This window comes from Ovis aries, chromosome 11 (genome assembly GCF_016772045.2).
Source record: "Ovis aries strain OAR_USU_Benz2616 breed Rambouillet chromosome 11, ARS-UI_Ramb_v3.0, whole genome shotgun sequence".
NCBI classification, from domain to species: domain Eukaryota; kingdom Metazoa; phylum Chordata; class Mammalia; order Artiodactyla; family Bovidae; genus Ovis; species Ovis aries.
Window position 1 is genome coordinate 6,572,247 of NC_056064.1, and position 16,116 is coordinate 6,588,362.

At 41.2% G+C, this 16,116-nt stretch overlaps 1 non-coding gene across 1 annotated transcript; it reads left to right on the top strand.

The window, feature by feature from the left end:
• The first annotated feature begins 1,254 nt into the window (after positions 1–1,254).
• Positions 1,255–1,326, top strand: TRNAS-GGA (transfer RNA serine (anticodon GGA)). The gene has a single exon. It is a non-coding gene; the product is annotated as a tRNA-Ser (tRNA).
• The last annotated feature ends 14,790 nt before the right edge of the window (positions 1,327–16,116 follow it).

Sequence of the window (16,116 nt, forward strand, 5' to 3'; positions counted from 1 at the left end):
ATTTGTCAGCAAAATGATGTCTCTATTTTTTTTTTAATATACTGTCTAGGTTTGCCATAGCTTTCCTTCCGAAGAGCAAATATCTTTTAATTTCATGCCTGCAGTCACCATCCACAGTGATTTTGAAGCCCAAGAAAGCAAAATTTGTCAGGGTCTCCAATTTTCCCCCTTCTATTTGCTATGAAGTGATGGGGCTGGATGCCATGATCTTCATTTTTTTACTGTTGAGTTTCAAGCTAACTTTTTCATGCTCCTCTTTCACTCTCATCTAGAGGTTCTTTAGCTCTTTTTCACTTTCTGCCATTAGAGTGGTATCATCTGCATGTTTGAGGTTCTTAATATTTCTCCTGGCAATCTTGATTCCAGCTTGTGATTCATCCAGCCTAGCATTTTGCATGATGTACTTTGCATATAAGTTAAATAAGCAGGGTGACAGTGTACAGCCTTGTTGTATACTCTTTTCCCAATTTTGAACCAGTTAGCTGTTCCAAGTCTGGTTCACAACTGAGCATTGTTCCCACTTTGGCCCCGCAGCTTTATTCTTAGAGCCATTAGCAGTTGCCCTCTGCACTTCCAAGTAGAATATTGGACATCTTTGGATCTGGGGGGCTCATTTTTCAGTGTTGTCATATCTCTTTGACTTTTCATACTGTTCATGGGGTTCCTCTGGCAAGAATACTGGAGTGAGTTGCCATTTCCTCCTCCAGTGGACCATGTTTTAGAACAAAACTCTTCACTATGACCTGTCTGTCTTGGGTGGTCCTGCTCAGCATGGTTCACAGCTTCATTGAGTTACTCAAGCCCCTGCACCATGACAAGGTTGTAATCCATGAAGGGGTATGTCCATTTACCTTCTGCTTATATTTAATAAATTAAATTTTAAAACAGTGAGGCATGAATGGGCAAGTTGTTCAAATTATTGAATTCATATATTTTATTCATCTGGGGAGTCCACAAATATTGGATCTCTTATTCCTTGGTGGAGTTATATAAAGAGGTGACTCTCCAACACAGACAAGCTTTAGAATTCCCTGGGAAGCTTCTGAAAGCCACAGATGCTTAAGCTCATCCTGGCCAACCTCAGGCTCCTGGAAAGTAAGGTTCAGAGAAACTGTATTTTCAGTTCCCCCTGTGATTTGGGCATGGAGGATGTTTTTCGGAATTGCTGATTTAACAACACTAGTACCGTAATATTATAACCTGAAAACAGACATCCTAAGGAGAAAATTGGGTCTAGGTTCAGGTAAATTGTCTTCCCTGGTGGCTCAGATGGTAAAGCGTCTGCCTGGAATGCAGGAGACCTGGGTTCGATTCCTGGGTTGGGAAGATCCCCTGGAGGAAATGGCCACCCACTCCAGTACTCTTGCCTGGAAAATTCCGTGGACCGAGGAGCCTGGTAGGCTACAGTCCATGGGGTCGCAAAGAGTTAGACATGACCGAGCGACTTCGCTTCACTTCACTTCTTCAGGTAAATTAAGGCTCTAGGAAACATGCATACTTGAAAATTAACTATTTCATAACGGTATACAGCCAAATATGTGAAAAAGCATTTACCATGTAGTAGTATGGGCTTCCCTGGTGGCTCAGAGGGTAAAGCGTCTACCAGCAATGCAGGAGACCCAGGTTCGATCCCTGGGTTGGGAAGATCCCTTGGAGAAGGAAATGGCAACCCACTCCAGTACTCTTGCCTGGAAAATCCCATGGACAGAGGAGCCTGGTGGGCTACAGTCCAGAGGGTCGCAAAGAGTCAGACACGACTGAGTGACATCACTTTCACTTTCACTATGTAGTGTTAACAATTTGGGCCCCTTAATACAGGCTTTACGTCGATGATCTGAGAGATGGTGCCCACTGGAATATCTGTAAAATGAGTGAATGCGCCAGTTTTAGTCACCTTCGTAAAGTCAGTCTGCACTGAAAGAGAGGGCATGGCAACTCAGGTCATGAGTGACTGGAACAAGACTCTTGGCTCTTGCGCTGTGCACCCCAGTGTGGAATTGCCCAAACCTGAAGTTCTGCAGGCAACATAGGGAGGAGTAGAGCTGAACGGCATCAAGGTGCACAGCCCGGTCAGTGGCAGTTCCTAGGTATCAAGACTAGACTGAGCTAAAGCCAAAAGCACTGGAGAAAAGAGCAGCTTCCCTGGACCATGCTGCTGGCGGAAGGCTGAAGCATGCTGTGCAGTGAGCGGGCAGTGGGGGGTGGGGGGGGGGCGGGGGGATGTTCCTTCACTGGCTGGTCCTCAGCAGTGCCAGCACTAGCCTCACTGAAAGGTGGACAGCAGGGCTCTGGCCCGTCTCACCCCAGGGCTTGATCCTTCCGAGAGATGAAAGCGATGTATTTCCCTGGATCATCCTGTGGATATAGGATGCGCTGAAAGAGAATACAGTTTAATTCAACGGGCACAATCAGGTGGATGCTATGTTCCAAACCCATATGCCAGGCTGATGATGCAGAAATGAAATAAACAGCTTCTGTTCTCAAAGACTCCACAGTCTGGAGGGAGAGGCAGGCATGTAAGCAGCTGCCTAAAATAAAACAAGAGCTAGAGGATGGGTATGCACAAACTTGTGCGACGTTCCCAGGAAGCAGCAGCTCATTCTGCCTGGTCACCAGGGAAATTTGTGAAAGGAAAGTAATAACTGAACTGGATTGTCAGGGAAATGTGGGAATTTATCAGGTACATGAAGGGGACGGGGAGATAAGGGTGAAGAGGAGGGATATTCTTGGCAGAGGAAATGGATCAGCTGTTTGTGGTGTGCTCAGCAAATGTAAATATCCTCTGTGTCTGCAACATAAAATAATGTTGCATGGTGGAAAAGATTGTTGATATCCTCAGATGGGAGCCCTACTGCTCTGAGGATGCCCTTTGTCTTCTTCCTGGCTCAAAAGTAGAATAAAAGGACTGGCATTTGAAAGGGAATTTAGAAACTTAAACTTTACTACAACCCATAGTAAAATGTGAATTTCATACACACATACTCACATAGGAAATAGCATCTGTCAATACTTGCCATTACAGGACTTCACTTGTGGTCTAGTGGTTACAAATCTGCCCGCTAATGCAGGATGCATGGATTCAATTCCTGATCCATGAAGATCCCGCACGCCCTGCAGCAAATAAACCAGTGCACCACAGCTACGGAGCCTCTGCTCTGGAGCCCATGAGGCTACTGAAAATTGAGATGCAGCTACTGAAGCCTGAGATGCAACTGCTGAAGCCTGCGTGCCCTGGGGCCCATGCTCTGGCAACGGGGGAAGCCACCACGATGAGAAGTCCGCAGCCTGGACCCAGAGAGCAGCCCCCTCTGGCTGCCACTAGAGAAAGTCTGCGCAGCAGTGAAGACCCAGGACAGGCATAAATAAATAAATAAATAAACAGTTTTAAAACCTTCAGTTCAGTTCAGTGACTCAGTCATGTCTTTGTGACCCCGTGGACTGTAGCACACCAGGCCTCCCTGTCCTTCACCATATCCAGGAGCTGGCTCAAACTCATGTCCATCAAGTCGGTGATGCCATCCAACTATCTCATCCTCTGTCGTCCCCTTCTCCTCCCACCTTCAATCTTTCCCAGCATCACGGTCTTTACCAATGAGTCAGTTCTTCCCATCAGGTGGCCAGACTATTGGAGCCTCACCTTAAGCATCAGTCCTTCCAAATAATATTGAGGTCTGATTTCCTTTAGGATTGGCTGGTTGGATCTCCTTGGAGTCCAAGGGACTCTCAAGAGTCTTCTCTAAAACCACAGTTCAAAAGCATCAATTCTTAGGTGCTCAGCTTTCTTTATAGTTCAACTCTCACACCCATACGTGACTACTGGAAAAACCATAGCTTTGACTAGATGGACCTTTGTTGGTAAAGTAATGTCTCTGCTTTTTAATACCCTGTCTAAGTTGGGCATAGCCTTTCTTCCAAGGAGCAAGCATCTTTAAATTTCATGGCTGCAGTCATCATCTGCAATGATTTTGGAGCCAAAAAAAAAAAAAAATCTCTCACTGTTTCCATTGTTTCCTCATCTACTTGTCATGAAGTGATGGGACCAGATGCCATGATCTTCGGTTTTTTGAATGTTGAGTTTTAAGCCAAATTTTTCACTCTCCTCTTTCACTTTCATCAAGAGGCTGTTTAGTTCCTCTTCACTTTCTGCCATAAGGGTGGTGTCATCTGCATATCTGAGGTTATTGATATTTCTCCCAGCAATCTTGATTCAAGTCTGTGCTTCATCTAGCCCGACATTTTGCATAATGTACTCTACATATATGTTAGCTAAGAAGGGTGACAATGTACAGCCTTGACATACTCCTTTTCAATTTGGAACCAGTCTGTTGTTCCATGTCCAGTTCTGTTCCTTCTTGACCTGCTTACAGATTTCTTAGGAGGCAGGTAAAGTGGTCTGGCATTCCAATGTCTTGAAGACTTTTCCACAATTTATTGTGATCTACACAGTCAGAGGCTTTGGCATAATCAATAAAGCAGAAGTAGATGTGTTTTTTTGATTCTCTTGCTTTTTGATGATCCAATCGATGTTGGAAATTTGACCTCTGGTTCTTCTGCCTTTCTAAATCCAGCTTGAATGTCTGGAAGTTCACGGTTCACATACTGTCGAAGCCTGACTTGGAGAACTTTGAGTATTACTTTACTAGCATGTGAGATGAGTGCAATTGTGCAGCGGTTTGAACATTCTTTGACATTGCCCTTCTTTGGGATTGGAATGAAAACTGACCTTTTCCAGTCCTGTGGCCACTGCTGAGTTTTCCAAATTTGCTGGCATATTGAGTGCAGCACTTTCACATGTGTCAAGGCATATGGCAAATCTCTGTATCTTCCAACATTGCTATGAACCTTAAATTGCTCTAAAAATAGTCTTTTTAAAAAAGGAAATAGAATAGAAAAGAAACTATTACCTTTTGTTTTAAAAAAAACCTACTTTAAAAAATAAAGATATAATAGTTTCTTTTATATGTTATTTCCTCTTTAAAATGACTATTTCTAGAGCAATTTAGGTTCACAGTGATGTTGGAAGATACAGAGTTTTGCCATATGCCTCGACACCTGCATGGCTTCGCCATTATTGAATCCCCCATCAGAGTGGCACTTCCTTATGACCCAAAGTCCAGAGTTTGCATTATGGTTCACTCCTGGTGTTGTGCATTCTATGGCTTTTGCAAAAAAGATAATATGAATCCATCACCATAGTGTAATACAGAGAACTTTCACTGCCCTAAAGATCCTCTGTGCTCTGCCTATTTCATTACCTCCTTTGCATAAATCCTGGCAACTACTGATCCTTATACATAGTTTGGCCTGTTCCAGACTGTCTTGTGGTTGAATCATGCAGTATACAGCCTTTTCAGGTTGACTTTTTAACTTAGTAATATGCATTTAAAGTCTTCCATGTCTTTTCATGGTTTTATAGACCTCATTTCTTTTAAAAACTGAGTAAGTTCTCTTGTTGGTATGTACCTCAGGTTAGCCATTCAGTTACTGAAAGACATCTTGGTTGCTTCCCAGTGTTGGCAATTATAAGTAAAGCTGCTATAAACATCCATATGCATAAATTTTCAGTCGATCTGAGTAAATACCAAGGAGCACAATCGCTGGATTGAATGGTGAAAGTGTGTTTAGCTTTCTAAGAAACTGCCAAATTGTCTTCCAAAGTGGCTGCACCATTTTGCATTCTGTCCACAATGAATGGGAGTTCCCATTACTCCACATTCTCAACAGCATTTGATGTTGTCAAGGGTCTGGATTTGGGACATCCTAGCAGGGATGTGGTAGTATCTCACTGCTTCTTTAATTTGCATTTTCCTGGTTACATAAGATATGGAGGCTTGTGAACTGATTTAACTGCTAGATAATCATGGTGCCGTATTAATCAGTGGGTTCATCTTTTAGCAGCTTGGATTGATTATTTGAATCTTAAATCTCAGTTTCTGATCCCAGAACAGTTATAATTCTGTCTTAGGACTTTGGAAAGCCTTGTCCTTTTCTGCACCTCAGTTTTCTCATCTTCTCATCTAGGATGAACAATATTTGTTTCTTCCTCAAAAAATTTCATCTTGAAGTCTATACAATCCTACCAAATCCTCCTTCTGGGTATTGATGAGGAATAAATAGAAAATTCCAGGGAGAACCATTGAGAATTTATAAAGTGAAATATAAATGGTTATTATTGGGCAATCTCTTACTTGAGTGACTGAAGCAGTGGGCATTTCTCTACTGGAGAGAGATGGAGCTGAGAAATTTTTACCCAACTGTAAATTGAACCCACTTCACCTTCTTGCTGTGCTCAGGAGCTTCCCATGAAACCGATCTTGCATGTGTCTCAAGCCTTGCTCCAAAGAATATAACCTCAAGAAAATCCAAGGGCAAAGTTCTCCTTTTCTTCAATGACAGAGATCAAATTTGGGAGTCGTTGGTTTCCTCCCACCTCTGAAGCCTTGACAGAAGGCAACTCAGCTGCTGAAAAGACCTTGGAGCCCAGGCACTAGCTACTCTGAGAGTGAAATAGGGAAGCTGCACTTAAGTGACCAACCCTGAGAGATCCGAAGACCTACTAAGGACTCAGGATGCCCAAGAACTCAAAACATGAGTGGAGGTGGGATTCTGCCCCTCCCAACTTGGGGGTTGCAAACGTTGTCAAAAGAGCTTTACCCTCATTCCCAAAAGAAGGCAAATGGCTAACCACAATCCCCCCCCCCCACCCCAGGACAGGTCATGTAAAGCAGTACCTGGATGAATGAAGGGAAATTATTCATTGCTTGCTCCTGTGTTCCACAGCTTCAGTGTCTAGCTCTGTTTTCTCTATTTTTAAGAGATTTCATTACTTTGCTATCATGTGAGATGAGTGAAATTGTGCAGTAGTTGAGCAGGGGATGAGCTGGTGTATGGTATCACCGACTCGATGGACATGAGTTTGAGCAAGCTTTGGGAGTTGGTGATGGACAGGGAAGCCTGGCATGCTTCAGTCCATGGGGTCACAAAGAGTCGGATACGACTGAGTGACTGAACTGAACTGAAGAGGTTGCATGTAAGGAGTTTGCTGGGAAACTTTTATGCTACAGTCAAAATTGTTTAATATCAGATCCCAAAAGAGCTTACTGCTACTGCTGCTGCTGCTAAGTCGCTTCAGTCGTGTCCGACTCTGTGCAACCCCATAGACGGCAACCTACCAGGCTCCCCCGTCCCTGGGATTTTCCAGGCAAGAACACTGGGGCGGGTTGCCATTTCCTTCTCCAATGCATGAAAGAGAAAAGTGAAAGTGAAGTTGCTCAGTCGTGTCCGATTCCTAACGACCCCATGGACTGCAGCCCATCAGGCTCTTCCGCCCATGGGATTTGTTGTACTAATCCAGAATCTGAGCTAGTTACCTGGGGAAATGACTCCACCTCACCCAAATATGCCATCGAATTGTGACACAAGTTAACTCCTACTCTTTCCCAAAGAGCTGGCCCAAGTGGTGACTCCTTTCAATACTGTCTCTGACATTACCAGCCACCTTCAACTAGGTGGGCTGCAACTGCACAGCCACAGCCCTTTGATGAGATAATCAGATCACTGCATCATCCTAGACAGCAACAGGGACTGCTTTTCTTGAGCTCTGCTTTTCCCATTTAATTCTTTACCAAAAAATTCTCTTGTTTAATAAATGCTTATATCATACTTACTATGTGAGAAAGTTAGACGGCTACATCTCCTGACAATCTTATGAGGGTAATACTATTGATATACCATCTAATTTTACAGACAAAGAAAGTGAGTCATAGAAGTTAAGTAACTTCATAACCCAGCCAGGAAAGGGCAGGCTGGCATTTAAACTCAATTCCAAAGTCCTGGCCACTGACTGAAAATCCTAATTTTTCTGAAGGGAATGAGAACCTCCAAAGCACTAGAATTAGGATTGGGGAAAAGCTCATGTTTGTATAAGAAAGTACATGGAGCAAAAACAAAGTACTGAAACTTTGAGATGTCACCTTCATATATAAACTAAATCTGTTATTCAACATCTTTTTGAATTCCTTCAACAAATAGCTCTCAGATAAATAAGAACAATTTGGCAGGCCATTTTCTTCCCTTGGGAGGGGTTCATGGATCTTGGTTAAGTTTCCATTTTCCTCTGGGGTCTGTGAACAGGATCCTTAATGACTAACATTTGGTTGATCATTAATAGAATGGTTAATATATAGGCCTTGGAGTCCAAATAATTTGGGTAAAAGCCCCAGCCTTGCTGGTTGTATGGCCTCAGGCAATTTACTTACCATCTCTGAGTCTCAGATTCTTGGTTTGCAAGATGTGAGCGATCGTTGTATTGGTCCTGATGGATGCTGGAGTGAGTTCATGCTGGAGTGACAAGCGTCTTGCATTTGTCAGTGACTCAACACAACAAAGGTGTGGTTTTCACTCAGGCTCGTGGTTAGTACCCACCAGCAGAGGGGACTTGCTCTTTCTGGTTACTTAACAGTCCAGGAGGATGGAGACTCAACCCAGACCAAGGTTTCTCCACCACAGAGCTGTTGACATTTGGGGCTGGATATTTCTTTGTTGTGGGCGATTGTTGTCTTTGTTGTAGAATATCCGACAACATCCATGGCCTTCACAAACTGGATGTCGATGGTAGAACCCCTTCACCCCCAATTATAGCAATCAAAGCTATCTGCAGACATAGTCAAATATTCCCTTGGAACAAAATTACCACCAACTGAGAACTGTACTCAAATGATCTGGAAATGCACTTAAAAGGAAAGATTGAGGCTTAAACACTGACAAATGTTTCTCCATGAAAATGGCATACTTTGCCTTCTGTTTGATTGACTAAAGTTAGTCATGTGGCCATACCTAACTTCAAGGAGGTGGGAAGTATAATTCTATCATGTCAATTCTGTCCTGAGAAAGGGAGAGGTCGGGAATATCTGTCAACAGTCCTAATAAATAGCCACTTGGGATCATTGAGAGGGTTAAATGAAATATGAATATAAGGGGTTTGACACAGTGCCTGGCTAATTAGAAGTGCTCACCGCTTGGAGACTGTTCATATTAGAATACAAAGGCAAGTAGTTCAACCAACGGCCCCTTTATAAGAATTCAGAATTTCTGCGTCGCGTGTTTGAACTTTCCTTTATCTAAGGCCAGTGCATGCTTAGTTGCTCAGTCATGTCTGATTCTTTGGGACTCTGTGGACTGTAGCCCCCCAGGTATCCCTGTCCATGGAATTCTCCAGGCAAGAATGCTGGGGTAGGTAGCCATTCCCTTCTCCAAAGGATCTTCCCAACCCAGGGATGGAACCTGGGTCTCCTGCATTGCAGGCAGACTCTTTTCTGTCTGAGTCACCAGGGAGACCCAAAGACTAGCAGAGGTTGGTTAGTTTGTGGTGCTTGTTTGCAAGGAATACTCCTATTAACAATATTGTTGGTCAGTTGAAATTTCCTATTATTAAAACAAGCAAACAAATAAAAAATGCTTGGCTGACCCTGCCAGGCTTCAGCTTCAGATTGAGATTGTCTCTAATTGTCATGTGCTAACCACTTGGGCTTTTTTCCTAAGCATCGTATACCATCCTATCTCAGGGTCTTTGCATTTGTATTCCTTCTATCTAGAATGCTGCCTCTCCAGCCATCCAGTTAATTTCACTTTTTTTCCCCCACTTTCCAGGGAAGCCTTCCTGATTTATCAGGCTAGGTGTTCCTTCCTTTCTCTGCTTCCATTCTAAATGCATCTCTCTGAAGACTTTTCCTCATCATCCAGTCTATGATTATGTTCCCTGTGAGATTAGTTGATTAAAGTCTGTCTCCCCTGCCGGCTTGTGAATTCAGTTGTGTCTTTCTCTCTTTTGTTCACTTTATAACTCCAGAGCCTAGTGTGTGGTATAACATAGACACTCAATAAATCTATGGTGAATTAATAAAGGCCAAGAATAAAACTTGGATCCACTGACACTTGGTTTGAACTCTTTCCTTCAAACCGTGCTGCAGGCGACAAAGTACCGGCCTCAATAGACTCCTCAGGGAAGGAAAGGGGAAAAGAAGTGCCAGGCTAAAATGTCACTCCTCACCTGCTACAAGGAGACTTCTAGCAGGGGGTATGTCACCTGCACACACAGCGCCCGAGTGGCCTGCCACTGCAGCATCTGTGTTTTCAGAGAAAGCAGAGAGCTCCCAGTTCCTGGTTGGGAACCATGGTGAGGAGTATAAACAGAGCTGAGCAACTTCACCCTGGAGTCCGGAGGACCAGCCTTCGGGCCCCTGGGCACTGACCCGGACCATCCTGAGCACTTGGGGTAAGTCTTCCCTTCTTTCCCAGGATTGGGGGTTGGCTCCTGGTCTCCTTTGTCAGCCCACACACCCTGCCCCTTGGCATTCTTGCTGCTGGCCTTTTGAACTGGAATAAGCATCCATTTTCTTCCTTCCTGTGACTTGGAGGGGACCCAAATCTCTGTGCTCCTGGCTCTTTGCCTGTTTCACTCCCCTGTTCTCCACCTCCATGAGTAGTTTCTCTCTGGTTAACTGGACCCTGATCTACAAAAACCTGGTGAGCTGCTTCCCTAAGTCTCTGCCAGGCATAGATCCATCAGACCTGCTCAAATGCCCCTTGGTGGGGGCTTACAGCTCTCCCCGGGCAACTATGAGTCTCCTTCTCTTTGAAATAAGATCTTACTTTTGCTGAGGCTGCAGCATGATGTACTTAAAAGTCATACCAGTAAGTATTTAAACCAACACTTCTCATCACTAGCAAAAAATATTTATGGCCACAAAGCTGGATTATTGGGAACAAATCTCTTGATACAAATGCATACAGGAGGAAAGATAAACAAGCAAACAAAAAGAGATGAAGAAGAAACTGAGGACTCCGTCACCTCTAACAAGCAGAGCCACACCTTTGGCTCTGCTCTGGGCATGAGGGGAGAGAGCCCATAGGCTTAAAAGATACAAGGCCCTGGGGGCCAAACGCATGGAGTTTATTCCATTAAATCTGAAGAGAGCTTGGAAGCATTATGAGCAGAATGGCTGCTCCCCTAGCAGCCCAGCCACTGAATCAGGGACGGAACTGGTCATCAGAGCGGGGAGCCTATGGTCTGAACCTAGGGCATAGTCTCTGGGACATATATTTTGACTTAAAGCCAGGGCAAACTCCTCAGGCAGCTAATTACAGGTAAAATTGTCTTTGCTTCATGGATTCAATCCACTCTTGGAATTTCATTGTCCAAAAAAAACAAAAGATTTTAGTGTTATATGAATTATCATTTAGGGCAATTGCTATTACAATGCAGGCCAGAGTCTTTTATTACAGCAAGAAGTTATTTTTACAAATCCAGGATGAGTTATGCATTGTCTAATTCTGGAGTTTGTTCATGGGCTAAAGAATGCAGTAAGCTCATTCCTGAGGGACCTGACTTCCTGAAAGGTGGCCTCTGTCCAGAATGGTGAAGACGAAAGGTTAGCTGTGGTTGCTCCTTTAATCTGATTTACTGTTTTTATGAGTCATTAATACAAAGAACTGGTCTGCTTTCTACGAAAGTCAGTTTTCTACAGCCTCTGGTTCTTTCTTTTCACTCCCACTTGAACTTCTTAAACTATCAGAATAATACACGATTGTAGAATAGCCGAGCAGAACAAATATGTAGAGAAAAAGTAAAAATTTTAACCCATACCCCCAGACCAAATCCACTTCCTTTCCCTTTCAGAAAAACCACCAGTAGCTGGTGGATAACCTGTAGATAACTTTTTTCTAAAAAATATACAAAGATACACATAATTGTAGATTATATATAAAAGCAAATGCACTCAATAACATTGGATTATTCCAAACTGGTAAATAGAATCACACTGTATATTATCTTGGTTTGCAACTAGCTTTTTTTTTTTTCACTTAAGAATATGTCCTCATGCTTTCTATGCCAGTGTAAATGCATGCATGCCTGCTGTCACTTCAGTCATATTCATATCTAACTGTATGACCCCATGGACTGTAACCTGCCAAGTTCCTCTGTCCATGGGATTCTCCAGGCAAGAATACTAAAGTGGATTGCCATGCCCTCCTCAAGCCAGTGTACATAGATACACCTAATTCTTTTGAACAATCTCCTAGTGCCTCATTCTATAATTACCGTAGTTTATTTCTGGTTTGTCCTATTGCTAGAGTGTAGATTGTTTCCATTTCTTTATTGCTACAAACATACCAGATGCATACTGACCTACACACAAATATGTGTGTGTGGGCATAAGTGTGTGTGTGTGTGTGTGTGTGTGTATGCATTTCTGTAAGATTTCTGTAGAATGATTTTCCTGGAAAGGAATGAACTGAGTTAAACTGTATGGGCAATTAAACTTTGCTACTGTTAAAGACCATCACTTTGCCCTCAGAAAGTGCTATGCCACTTTCTGTATCTCAACATTTTCATCTGTGAAATGGGAACACTAATGTTAGCCTCCTCAGAGAACTGTTGTAATAATACAGTGCAGAGGGCATGGAAAATAAGTGTTGGACTCCGTTAGTTTGCCAAAACAATAGCTATGATGATAGTTATTTGTTATCATAAGTTGAAGAGAAACAGTCACATACCCACAGGGAAAGATAGAGTCTCTGAGGTAGTGGCATTTGAGTGACTAAGTGGCATCTGAGCAGGTCAGATGACTACATGCCTGGGAGAGATGAGGGTGGAATTCCACTGACCCTCTGTAGAACAGGATCCAGTTAAGCAGAGAGAAATGATAAATAATCCCTTAATTTGCAGACTAACTGATAATCAGAACAGAAAGGGGGCATTAGAGGCTACGGAATGGACAAACATCATTGTGTGGAAGAGAAATCGAGAGAAGGGGCCTTACTTAAGGTCACACAGCTGCTCTAGTGACAGAGTGGAACCCAGGAGCTACACCTCTAACTGCAAGTCCGTGTTGCCTCCGTATTTATGTTTTCTGTACCATTCTCCTCCTCTCAAGAAAAATGAAACAAGAAACGGGTCTGCAGAAACAGCTCTTTATGTCTCATTTGGGATGCTGACTTAAAAATAACCAAATTAATAAGGAAATGATGCTTCAAAGGAAGAAATGGGCAAAAGTGAAGACCAGGCAATTTACAGGAAAGAAAGTACAAATGGCCAACACATATATGACAAGATGTGCCACTCAGTGATAGGGGAAACACAACTGAAAGGGCATTCATTCATTCATTCAATCAAAAGGGATTTTTGAGTGACTACTATAAGCTAGATTACTACTGTGGAGTTTATTTTCCGTCTCTCCAGTTGTCAAAAATTTAAAAGCATGATGAGACCAAGTATTAGCGAGGATGTAAGGAAACTGGAACTTTCATATAATGTGTGAGTGGTGAGGGGATTTATACACAATTGTAAAGCTATTTTACTTTTGGCAGAATAATACCCCTTCCTCAAAGATGTCCATATATAGTAATGAGGAAGTAAGTTTGCCGATGGAATAAGATTGTTAATCAGTGGATGTTTTCTTAAACTGAAGTATACTTGATTTATAATATGTGTTAGTTTCAGGTATACAGCATAATAATTGATTTTTTGCAGATTATTTTCCATTATAGATTTTTGTAGATAATGAATATAATGTTCTGAGTTATACAGTAACCCTTCTTGACTATCTATTTCAGGGTTAGTAGTTTGCATCTGTTAATCCCATAACTTTAATTCGTCCCTCCCCATATCCCCTTTGGTTGCTGCTGCTGCTGCTAAGTCGCTTCAGTCGTGTCCGACTCTGTGCGACCCCACAGTGGGCTGCCCACCAGGCTCCGCCGTCCCTGGGATTCTCCAGGCAAGAACACTGGAGTGGGCTGCCATTTCCTTCTCCAATGCATGAAAGTAAAAAGTGAAAGTGCAGTCACTGAGTCGTGTCCGACTCTCAGCGACCCCATGGACTGCAGCCCACCGGGCTCCTCCATCCATGGGATTTTCCAGGCAAGAGTACTGGAGTGGGGTGCCATTGCCTTCTCCCCAACTTTGGCTACCCTAACATTATTTTCTATGTCTGTAAATCTGTTTCTGTTTTGTATTTAGATTGATTTGTATTTTTTTTTTAGATTCCACATATAAGTGATGCATATAGTATTTGCTCTTTTTCTTATTTGACTAAGCACAATTCTCTCTTGGAGAAGGAAATGGCAACCTACACCAGTATTCATGACAGGAGAATCCCATGGACAGAGAAGTCTGGCAGGCCATGGTCCATGGGGCCACAAAGAGCAGGATGCGGCTGAAGCGACGCAACAGTGCTCTCTAGGCCCACTCTTTCTGCTGCAAAGGGCAACTTTATTCTTTTTATGGCTGAGTAATATTACATTATATATATATATCATATTATATATACAAAATAATATATATAATTATATATGTCAATACATATTATATTATTAATGTTATATATTATATTAATATATAACAGTATTATATTATATATTATTATAATAATATAAAATATCTTATTATATTGTAATTGTATATAATATAATAGATAATGATATAGATAATAGATATATAATATTATATATAATATATTTTTATATAAATATACATTATATAATATAATTAATATAGTTATATAAAATTATATTCTATATCTATTATATATTATCATAATATAATATATATGATATATTATTATATTATCATAATATAATATGTATGATATATTATATTATCATAATATAATATATATGATATATTATTATATTATAATATAATATATATGATATATTATTATATTATCATAATATAATATATATGATATATTATTATAATAGATATATAATATAATAGATATATTATATAATATATAATTATATAATATATAATATTTATATAATTAAATATTATAATAGTTATATAAATATATGTATAAATATATATTATATGAATAAAAGTATAATATATTAAATAATTGTGTATTATTATATAAAATATAATATTATAATGTGTACAATATTCAATTCTCTCTCTCTCTCTCACATCTTTATCTATTCATCTGTCGATGTACACTTAAGTTGCTTCTATATCTTGGCAATTGTAAACAGTGCTGCTGTGAACATTAGGGTGCACGTACTTTTTAGATATCAGAGTTTTCTTTCTTTTTTTCTGGATATTTAGCAGAAGTGGAATTGCTGGATCATGCAGCAATTCTATTTGTGGTTTTCTAAGGAGTTTCCCTAGTGGTTGCACCAATTTGCATTCCTATCAACAGTGTAGGAGGGTTCCCTTTTCTCCATACCCTCTGCAACGTGCCTCATCTATAGACTTTGTAATGATGACCATTCTTGTTGATGTGAGGTGATGCCTCATTGTGATTCTGTTTTGCGTTTCTCAGATGAGCAATGCTGAGCATCTGTTCGTGTGCCTGCTTAACCCTATGTATGCGTCCTTTGGAAAAATGTCTATTAGGTTTTCTGCCCATTTTTTATGGAGCTCTTTGTTTGTTTTTTGATATTAAGTTTATGAAATTGTTTATATATTTTTAACCTCCTGTTGGTAACATCATTTGCAAAGGTTTTCACCATTCCTTAGCTTGTCTTTTCATTTTGTTGACAGTTTCATTTGCTATGCAAAATCTTTTGACTAGGTCCCATTGTTTATTTTTACTTTTCTTTTACCTTGGGAGACTGGCTTCTCAACTATCTTAATTTAGGGAAATCATGCTGGATTATTTACATGAAGCCAGCTGTACTCTCAAGGGTCCTTAAAGCTGAAGAAGGAGGCAGAAGAATCAAAGTCAGAGAAGGAGAAATGATGATGTAAGCAAGGTCAGAGTGATGCCAGAAGGACTCCACTTGACATTGTTGGCTTTTGAGGTGGAGGAAGGAGGCCATGAGCCAAGAAGTGTGGGCAGACTTCAGAAGCTAGAAAAGGTAGAGATAAGGACTGTCTTCTAGAGACCCGGATAAGAAATGCAGTTATAGTGTTAAGTGCCTAGTTTTCACCCCTGTGAGACCAACGTCAGACTTACAACTTGCACAACTCTTTAAGATATAATTGTAAATTTGTGCTGCTGTAAACCACTGGTTTCTGGCAATTTGTTACAGTGGCCACAGAAATGAATACAGCTCTATTAAAATTTAAAACATTGTGTTCATTGACTCATCAATTCACTAGCGTATATGTATGGA